The 10,833-nt window shown below is 40.3% G+C and overlaps 1 non-coding gene across 1 annotated transcript in view; it reads right to left on the reverse strand.

The window, feature by feature from the left end:
* Positions 1–236, reverse strand: part of LOC123988788 — a 1,919-nt gene extending 1,683 nt beyond the window's left edge. The window contains exon 1 of the ribosomal RNA XR_006830298.1: positions 1–236. This exon is cut by the window's left edge and continues 1,683 nt beyond it. This is a non-coding gene — a ribosomal RNA (small subunit ribosomal RNA).
* Between the last annotated feature and the right edge of the window lie 10,597 nt (positions 237–10,833).

Genomic DNA, 10,833 nt, shown 5'->3' on the forward strand with positions numbered 1-10,833 from the left:
CCACCGATTGGTTTTGATCTAATAAAAGCATTCCTCCCATCTCTGGGTGGAATTCTGGTTTGCATGTATTAGCTCTAGAATTACCACAGTTATCCAAGTAATGTGTTGTACGATCTAAGAAACCAAAACTGATTTAATGAGCCATTCGCGGTTTCACCTTAATTCGGTATGTACTTAGACATGCATGGCTTAATCTTTGAGACAAGCATATGACTACTGGCAGGATCAACCAGGGAGCTTAGTTATTATAGTAAATTTAAATTTTCGTCGACGGCTCCTCCCCAAAAGACCGATCGACGTTAAGACATTTCTCTTTTGATACACACATTTCATAAATTTTTGACCTCTTAAAGAGGCAAAATATTCTACTCCGCTCATCTTTCTTTCATAAAGCACGAAAATCACTTTCACGCCGTGCATCCATCGTGCAAGCACGTAAACCACACACGCTGGGCAATATAATAAAAGATAGCGCGGACAGTGGCATGCTATACAAATCGAGAAAGCGCGTACAGTGATCGTGCTGCTCATTTTGCCACCAAATTTTATAATCTTTATAAGAGCGGGCCCACCAACCTCGTCTCTGTACTTTATACATTTCTCCTCCATCTCCACACACCTTTTTAAACATTAACAGACAGAGTTCCGCGGACTTGCTTTAAATATATACAGAGTGTGCCACGTAACTGGAAACACTCCAATATTTCCTAAACTATTAAAGATACAGGAAATTGCTTCGGTGGTCATTGCATGGTAAGATGGAGCAACATCTTGACGTAGACAAATTTTTTTTTGCATCATTATTTTCAAAAATATAATGGCAAAGTTTGGTTTTTTAAACGGAACTATATATTTTTCTTTCGATCATTTGATAGTGCTTTTGAAATTGAATCCATTAAGCTTGCATGTATACACTTGATTTTCATTTGTTTACGAGATATTGCACTAACAAATTTGGAGATTTTTCACGGGAAAAACTCTCTTCAGTGGGAAATATCAGCAGGGGTCCTGTTCGCGCGTAAAGTGCCGCGTGTTAAGCAGTACCACTTGAAATTGATACCACGGGCGGCCAGCGGGACGGCAGGCCCAAACCATAGACACGAACAGGACCCCTGCTGATATTTCCCACTGAAGTGAATTTTTCCCGTGAAAAATCTCCAAATTTGTTAGTGTAATATCTCGAAAACCAATGAAAATCAAGTGTATACATGCAAGCTCAGTGAATTCGATTTCAAAAGCACTATCAAATGATCGAAAGAAAAATATATAGTTCCATTTAAAAAACGAAACTTTGCCATTATATTTTTGAAAATAATAATGCAAAAAAAAATTTGTCTACGTCAAAATGTTGCTCTATCTTATCATGCAATGACCACCAAAGCAATTTCTTGTATCTTTAATAGTTTAGGATATATTGAAGTGGGACACACTGTATATTACTAGCTTTTGCCCGCGGCTTCGCTCGCACAGGAAATCGTTTAATGCCCTCGGAAATTGATATTGTTTCTCCATAAAACATTTTATCCCGCTGTTCCTCCCTATATAGTTTTAATTTTGTCATGTTGCCATCTTAGATTTCAAAAGTGATGCCATTTTCGTGATTAACGTCCCAAGGAACCTCAATAACTTCACCCATACCGATTTTTAGGCTTAATTACACCATTTTACCGCATTTGTCAAATATAAGTTTCAATTGAATTTAGGAGGAGTTTCTTGAAAAACCGCGACGTACCCAGGGGTTAAGACTATTTTGTTTATATTTAAAGTACCTCTTTATATACTACATTTGATGTTCTGCCTTCAGATGCTAACATGACCAGGCTGCTAGGTGAGCTCACTCTCGAGCAGACTACGTAAAACTGGCCGTGCGAGAAACAGTCGTTCCTAACATCAATTCCTGCTGTTTTCAGCGACTGACCCTGAGACTTATTAATCGTCATTGCGAAACAGACCTTAAGAGGGAACTGCAGCCTTTTAAATTCGAATGGGTACTCCAACAGTATGAGTGGTATCCGCAGTATATACATCGATTCACCTCTAACACAACCAGTAAATGCAATGGCCTCTACCATGTTTTTATGTAAGGCTTTCACACGCAACCTGGTCCCATTGCACAACTTGGGCGGATTGAGATTTCGCAGTAGCATTACTGGAGCTCCCACTTTGAGGATAAGTTCGTGAGACGGTAAACCAGGTCGGTTGAGTGTATTTAGGAACTCCACAGGATAGCATTATCCGTATGCACTACAGTGTCCACAGATTTGTACTGGTATTCTGCACCTTCGAACGACTTCAATAAAGTGTCATTAATGACGGAAGCCTGATCGTTCTTAGGTGTCAGAATCGCACGTTCGCCCAGCCACTCCGATGACTTGCTGTGTAGGTTGTGGATAGCCCGAATATATCCAGATGTCCACAACCTACACAGCAAGTCAACGGAGTGGCTGGGCGAACGTGCGATTCTGACAGCTAAGAACGATCAGGCTTCCGTCATTAATGACAGTTTAATTGTATCAATGAGCATTAAGACTAAGTATGAAGTAAATCCGACCACGAACACAATATGTCCCATACAAAGGTTGCAATCCCTTTTCACCCCTTCAGGGGTTGAATCTTTTAAAATGCCGAAATAGGTGTTTGATTAAATATATCAAAGAGCGTTAAGACCAAGTTTCAAGTCAATCCCACCACAAATAAAATATTCCTCATACAAAGGTTGCAACCCCTTTCCACCCCCTTAGGGGTGGAATTTCGAAATATCCTATCTTATTCCTTGTATACATCATAAAGGAAACCTCTGTGCAAAATTTTAGCTTTCTAGGTCCAAGGGTTTGGCCTGGGCGTTGATGAGTCAGTGAGTCAGGTCTTTGCTTTTTATATATGTATATATAGAATATATGTTGGAATCTCTCTCCTTTAGAAGTTTCACCAGCATTACTTCTTTCATTTTTATTACTCATGTACACAGAGAGTAACTTGTTTGAAATATCTGTTTAATATCTCTCCATACTTATTTTCCTCTCTGAACGTATCAGCCGAAAAGGGATGATTGCTAAGGTGATTCTAAACAACTTTTTCATTTGCTAAAATGTTAGTTCGTATTCGAGTTATTACCAAAAAGCACCGACCAATCCGTGCGCGTACAGCGCGCGAGCTCAGGCACTGCAATGTCGGCTACGAAAACCGGGCCTGACGTAGATCGCGAACGAACGCTCGGCATCCCGTTGGCATAGCACAATAAAAAAACTGAACTGGTAGAACATTTTTAGTCGTTTAAAATAAATACGGAACCTAATCTCTTGTCGCCGGTCATAATGTAAAAAAGGAAATTATAAGCATTATAAACTACAAATAAAAATGATTGAAATGGAATAATTAATAAACGTTTGAATTGGAGGTTACGTTAATGATGAAAAGTTTAAAAACAATCTGAATGAAGCTTTCGCATTCGTTCCTAAATTAACCTGCTACGCTGAAAGCAGATAATTGTCACTGGGAAACGAGGAAACACGTTCGGTAGAACAGCTGTTTTCATGATCGGGCCAGTGAACTGCCCTCATTTATTGCACTTAGGTATGAATAATGGGCGAGGTGTTTCCTCGTCGAATGTTTAGAATCGACACAGTGACCTAGTGGGAATTATTTGCTTTCAGTGTAGAAGGTTAATTTAGAAACGAATGGGTAAGTTTCATTTAAATTGTTTTCAAATTTTTCATCATTAACGTAGCCTCCAATTCAAACGTTTATTAATTATTCCATTTCAATCTTAATTATTTTTGTTGTTTAGAATGCTTAAAATTTCCTTTTCTACATTATGACAGGCGACAAGAGGTTAGTTTCCGTATTCATTTTAAACGTCTAAAGGTGTTTGACCAGTTCAGTTTTTTTATTGTGCCATGCCAAGGGGGTGCCAAGCCGTCCGTTCGCGATCTATGTCATGCCCGACACTGCAGTCCCTGGGACTACGTGCTATACGCGCTCGGATTGATCGATGTTTTTTGTTATTGACTCGAAAACCAAGCATTAACCAACATTTTGGCAAAGGAAACAGTTGTTCAGAATCAGCTTAGCAATCATCCCTCTTCGGCTGTCGAGGTAGTCGCGTGGCACCCTGTATATCTTACTAAATGTGAAAGGTTTCATCCCAATCGGTACATTCCCTGCAGCTTAAACGCCGGAAGATATAAATTAAGTATTTTAAGTTTTTTGCGATAAAAGTCGTTAGGAATGAAAAAACACAAAAATCTTTTTGCGGGACCAATCGGGAAATATACTCTGAAGACACAAAATTTTCGATCCGATTGATCCATCCGTCTCGCGGTAATCGGTGAGAAATGTAAATCAAGCATTACGTTCTTTGCAAAAAAATCGTTAGCAATGAAAAAATGCAAAAGGTCTTTCTGACGGGACCAATCGGGAGACATACTCTACCAGATGCAAAAGGTTTCGTTCCGATTGGTCTATCCGTCTCGGCGTAATCGGTGAACATACATAAAAAAAAATATATATATATATACAGGGTATCCCACGTAACACTTTTCACGATTTTCCAAGTACTTGCGATAATCTAACAAAAAAATATTTTTAATAAAAGTTTATCAGTTTTCGATTGACTATACATTGCAATAAAAAAAAGTTTAACAAAATTTTTTTTTCCGTAATTGTCAAGGTCACCTACAATTTTTTAAATGACACTTTATATTTTTGACATTATGGTATTATAGCCCGTATCAGGGCGAATTCAACGACCTAGTACACCATGACCTTTGGATAACCTTGAAGGCAAGGAAATGAAAACTTCAACAAAAGATGACAATCTGCTTGAATGGGTGATAGTAACTTGTATTTATTATTAATGTAAGACTCGAAATTACATTCAATTCAATAACCTTGAGTAAATGAACGCAAACCATTTTGTGAAGAATTCACATCAAATGTTCGAAATGTAGACCACGTTGTTGCAGGCACAATTGTCGACAGTTCGTAGATAAGTTCGTAGATACGTTTCTAATACTACAACGTTTACATCGTTTGCATTTATTTGCTCAAGGTTATTAAATTGAATGTAATTTCGAGTCTTAGTAATAAATACAAGTTACTATCACCCATTCAAGCAGATTGCCATTTTTTCTTGAAGTATTCATTTCCTTGACCTCAAGGTTATCCAAAGGTCATGGTGTACCAGGTCGTTGAATTCGCCCTGATACGGGCTATAATACCATAATGTCAAAAATATAAAGTGTCATTTAAAAAATTGTAGGTGACCTTGACAATTACGGAAAAAAAAATTTTGTTAAACTTTTTTTTATTGCAATGTATAGTCAATCGAAAACTGATAAACTTTTATTAAAAATATTTTTTTGTTAGATTATCGCAAGTACTTGGAAAATCGTGAAAAGTGTTACGTGGGACACCCTGTATATATACAGTGTGTCCTCTCGCTAGGGGACACAAAGGAACTGCCGACAATGAATTCCTTGACCGCACCATGAAGGCACACAGAGTCGTCTCAGCCCGGGTAGGTCCCCAATACGGACCTCTTTATGGTGTAGTCAAGGGGTCCATTATCTCCAGTGTTCCTCTAGCGAGAGGATCACCCTGTATATACTGTGACCCTTTCGGGGGGTTCACGCTATAGTTTATCCAAATACAAAAATTTACAATCGTACACTCGCAATTAATAATCTCGATTACTCGTCGGGCGCCAGCCACGTTTCGTGGCAACTAATGAATAGGAACGTAGATGTGGGAGTTTACAGGGGACGAGTTTCGTGGCACTTCCTGGACGTCCGTACAATACTTCGCGGGGGAGAACGCGAGGAGGATGGTCGAGGGAAGGGAAGTCTCAGGGTTGGGAACGGTTCTCAGAAAGTTCGTTACGTTACGCGTAGGAGGATGATTGTAAACGGGAATGATAGGGGTCGGACAAGGGGTTTCGCAAAAACGTAGAAATACCGAATAACCGGCGTAATACGCGGACGCGGACGCGAAGATACGCGGGAGTTAAGTGACAGGATTACAGGTAAGTAAATATACAATATGTGGTAACGTAGTTTTAGGTCTTAGCGTAGTATTATATTTCTAAAGACAGGAAGAGAGTTGTAAAAGAGAAAGGCGACGACGAAAACCAGGCCCAAGGGTTGGTAAGTGTTTTTCTGGGTGAGACCTAGGGCCCTAGCGAGGGGTGCGGGTGTAAGCAAAGCGAGGTATGTGTGTACTTTTGCGGGATGCGGCAGACTTGAGTTGGCCTTCGAGGAAAGAAGAACGTTGAGTTGCGAGCTATCTAATCAATTTTTGTATTTTATTCAATATCATTTTTATTTTCTAAACTAATAAACATAAATCATTCTTAATACCACAAATATTTTTAATTATACACATTTACTTTGTTCGTACAGGTCGACAGCTTAGGTCGATGGTTCAACATTGCATGAATGAATTGTCGTCGAGGTCATAGTAAGCTCTCTTTTTCTTTTGTCTTATTCTCATCCTCGAGTCGGAATTTTGTTATGTCTGTTGCAGTGCCACGTCCTCCCTGAGGTGATAAGACTGGGGTTACGTGTTGTCACATAACTCGGGCGAGAAGATGCCGTTGCCGGAACTCAAAATACAATTTATATAATATAATGGGCTCACCGGTGCTGCATACCACACACAAACTAACAGTTAGTCGCTTTACAAAACTCGCCCAAATCGCTTTGCTATTAATCGTTCTATTCGCTTTTTCTCAAAATCTATATACTGTTTCGCTAGGATGCTCAAGGCTAATTAATGGCTCGTCGCCGCAGCAGCGGGATATTTTTGGGGAGGGGATGGGGTGAAATCAGAGCCTCTTTCGGGACTAGGATAGATCGATTATCGATTATCGATTTGCCGGTAACCGGGGTCGATAGGGCTGGCGGATCCGCGCTGGTGGCGGGTGTGGGCTGAGGTCTTCGGGCTCGGCGACAGATGGTTCCAGTCATTACTTTTGGCTGTTTTACTGGGCTGGTGGACCTCGGTCTGTTTTCCGGGTGGCTCCCTTTCTGGGGAGGGGTGATGGTGCTGTCGCCGGCCTTGAAGCTCCTTTGGCTGCCTGCTGGGGTCTTCTCCGTCGCCTCCATAGGCCCGTTACCGGCGGGTGAGAAAAGGGGTTAGGTGAGGAAAGGGTTATGGGTCATTACGATTTTGGAACGGGAGGTAAGAGAAGCGCAGCGATTGTAACGGGAGGGAACACGTGACACCACGTTACAATGCACATCGAATTGAGTATCCTCCTCCTTTTCGAAGTCGGATAAAAATTAAAAAACATCTTTTCCAGACTTCGTGAAAACAATCTCAAGTTGCAGCCAAATAAATGCGAATTTCTAAAAAAGTCTTGTGAATTCTTAGGTCATGTAGTTTCGGAAAAGGGCGTAGAACCTAACAAAAAGAAGGTTGAAGCAATTAATGATATGTTGCGTCCGTCGAATGTAAAGCATATAAAAATGTTCTTGAGCATGGTCGGTTACTACCGTAAATTCATTCCAAATTTTTCTACTATCGCGAAACCTCTGACAATGTTATTAAAAAAGGATCAAACTTTTGTATGGTCTCGTGAACAAGAAGAAGCGTTTAATATGTTGAAACAGAAATTAGGACTGTCACGTCTTGTGACGCATATCTTAGAAGTCTTTTCACCATCCAAATTCATCATTTCTCGATTCTGAGTGAGCAGTTTATTTGGGCCGGCATATTATGAAAATGCTGACAACCCAAACGAATGTAGCTCACCAGAGTTAGCAAATCTACCTCGTACTCTCATTACACTATTATAAAATAACGCGACCGAACACACTCGTGAGTCTTAGTCTTCAATTAAAGTCTGAGTCTGAGTCTGAACCTTACGTCTTCAGCCAAAAGTCATAATCCGAGCTTGTAACTCATACGTGCGGTAACAGTTCGCAGATAACAATACGATCCGATCGTAGTCATCGCCGCGCGCCGTTCAAACCGACTCAAGTACTCAATTAAATCCGCGGACAATACGCGAAGTACCGTTCGATCCTGCTACGAAGCTCAGCACTTCGACAGAGCAAGACTCCGGTAATTGTAAAGCCACTGGATAACCAAGACTGTATAAATAGTGAATAAACATACTTGTGATTTGTAAGTGCGTGATCTTCACTCAACTATCTACCCTGCCATTCCAATATCTGGACAACCCACCCTCGATAAGTTTGCTAGCCAGGGGAAAGGTAAGTGAGAACCTCCACCTAACTAACAGTTCTAACATCTCATAAGCAACGCCGAGTACTCAGTGAGAGAGAGAACTCGCGACGTTACAGGACAAAAACCTTTGCTTCAGTATCCCGATTTCTCGAAAACCTTTATTTTAACTTGCGACAGTACTTTCACAAATAACGGACGACAGAGATTTACCAATTGCATACTACTCACGTACACTAAATAAAGCAGAACAGAATTATTTAACTACTGAAAGAGAATTATTGGCAATTGTAAATTGAATAGAACATTTTCGACCTTATCTATACGGACGTACGTTTACGATATACACAGATCATAGACCATTACAATGGTTATTTAATTGTAAAATTCCGACATCTAAATTAGTTAGATGGCGATTACGCCTAAACGAATACCAATATGAAATCAAGTACAAGCCGGGTTGTGTAAATTCTAATGCAGACGGACTTTCGCGTCTTCCCTTAGAAGACAAATCAGTAAATATTAGTACTCAAAATCAAGTTACTTATCAAGATTTCATTAAATTCCATTATGAGAATCAGGAGCTAATAACGTATGAAAATGAAACTAAATCATTAGCTAATATCAGGGATCCTATAATATTATTATGGTCGCAGGATTTAGATGATAGTGTTACGCCCCGGCGGAAAATTTGAAATTTATCCGCCTTGCGTCCCTTATCAAGCCCTTTTGGGTTACAAGAGTATCTCATGTAAGGGTCGTGAGGCGGGTGTTTCACTTTTCCGCCAATCTTTTCCTTCCTCCTCTACCTTGTACAGTCTTGTCAAGCCTTTCGAGGTTCCGAAGATTTCTCATGCAGGGGTATACAAGGAAGAGTTTGAGTTTAATTCTTTTCTATTTTTGACTTCTTCTATCGCTTTCTCTTCTTTATTCTACTCTACCCTGGAATCGTGTATCTTGTCAAGCCCTTGGGTTCCGAGAATTTCTCATGCGAGGTACACGAGGAAAGGTCATTTCTGTTTCCCTTCTTCGCAATAGTTTACGTGACCCTCCTTGAAACTATCGTCGCCAACCATAGTAACACAACACAGGTTAATATCAGATAGCGCACAAAAGCTCAAAAGAGAGAGAGAGAGAGCCGTTAGCATAACACCAGCGCTACGCAGTTAGCCAGTGCTTCGCATTCCGGGAATTTCCCTTGGTAACTGCGTAGAAACGGGAAAACCGTAATAACTTCTTTGTTAAGAAAACTCTTTCTCTCTCTATTGCACCAAGCGTCAGCCGGTCCAACCAGGATCATTATTACCTGATCGGAATGGTAGTGTGAAAGGATGGATGGATGAATATGTTTTTAAAGGATGAAACTAAGGAATGAGAATCCTTATAAAATCAAACATCGCGAACGTTCGACCGCCGTTCGAAAATCAAGGGTCGTTCGAAGCAATAAACACTATTGTATTAGAAATTCTAAGAACTGCCTAGCGACAACGGCAAATTTTGAACAAAGGAACGTTCTCGAAGAAATGTTTAAATTCATAGGAAACGAAATGCCGAATCCACCGAAATAACTATGCGAATAGATTCTAAATGAACGCATAAGTCGCCACGGCATTGCGATTATCGTAAATGCATCGTCCGCTTTTATACTGATAAGATCTTTGTTATAAATCAGGAAAGTAAATAATTTTGATCCTGTTAAGGGAAAATATACGGATGACGGTTTCATCTCTTAAATTACATATTTTAATCTCAAATTCATTCTGCATTTTAATCAAATCAATAGAATGTAATAGTTAATCATTCAACAATCAACTAAATCGATAGCCGCATTTAAAAATTATACATATAAAGAGAAATACTGCGTAGTTTCTGAAAACTGTTGAAACTATCATGGCGACGAAATAGAAAGAAAGAGGAACACCAAGGAAAGGGGATGAAAGATTTTCGTCTAGCTCGCGCGTCAAAACCAATCATCGGGCACGCGACACTACCGAAAACGTACCGCGATTCGTTAAACCGTCCCCTCCAAGGACGATGTTCGCGCGACGGGCCCTTCGACCGTCGATCTCGCGCAAAATTTGTCACTTTTGATCGATCAATCGTTTAGGTACGTGATCGGGAGCCCGTGTGTCCGAGAAACAGAGTTGTTCGGAAATCGCGATAATTTTCCTCTGCGGTAAAGACCTCCGCGTAGCGAGGCAGAGTGCCATGGGAGTTGAAATCGTCGGATTCTTAACAAGGACTCATTGACGCGCACGTAAAACCTTCCTTCTACCTAAATTACTATCTTTCTTTCTGATTTTAAATCGTTTGCACGTGTAATAATTCCGTTTAACTTCATTCCGCGTAATTAAGTATCAATATATTTTTCTTCGATTCGTATTCGTTTGTCTCTCGTCGACGTATTCGTCCGTGATAATTCGTTTTCCGCCGCGACAAGTGTAGTGATCGAAAATTTGCCGTTCTTTGGTGTTCCAGATTATCAAGCGAATACATATAGCGAACTACAAGCGATCATATTATCTTGTATTATATTAACAGCGTTTTGGTAAGTCGATCTTATTACATTTTTGAACACGACGTCTATCTGTTGGCAAAACGGGCGATCTGGTCCAGCCCTCCGGGGTTCCGAGAGTATCTCCGGTC

Source organism: Osmia bicornis, unplaced genomic scaffold, assembly GCF_907164935.1.
Source record: "Osmia bicornis bicornis unplaced genomic scaffold, iOsmBic2.1, whole genome shotgun sequence".
Lineage (NCBI taxonomy): Eukaryota > Metazoa > Arthropoda > Insecta > Hymenoptera > Megachilidae > Osmia > Osmia bicornis.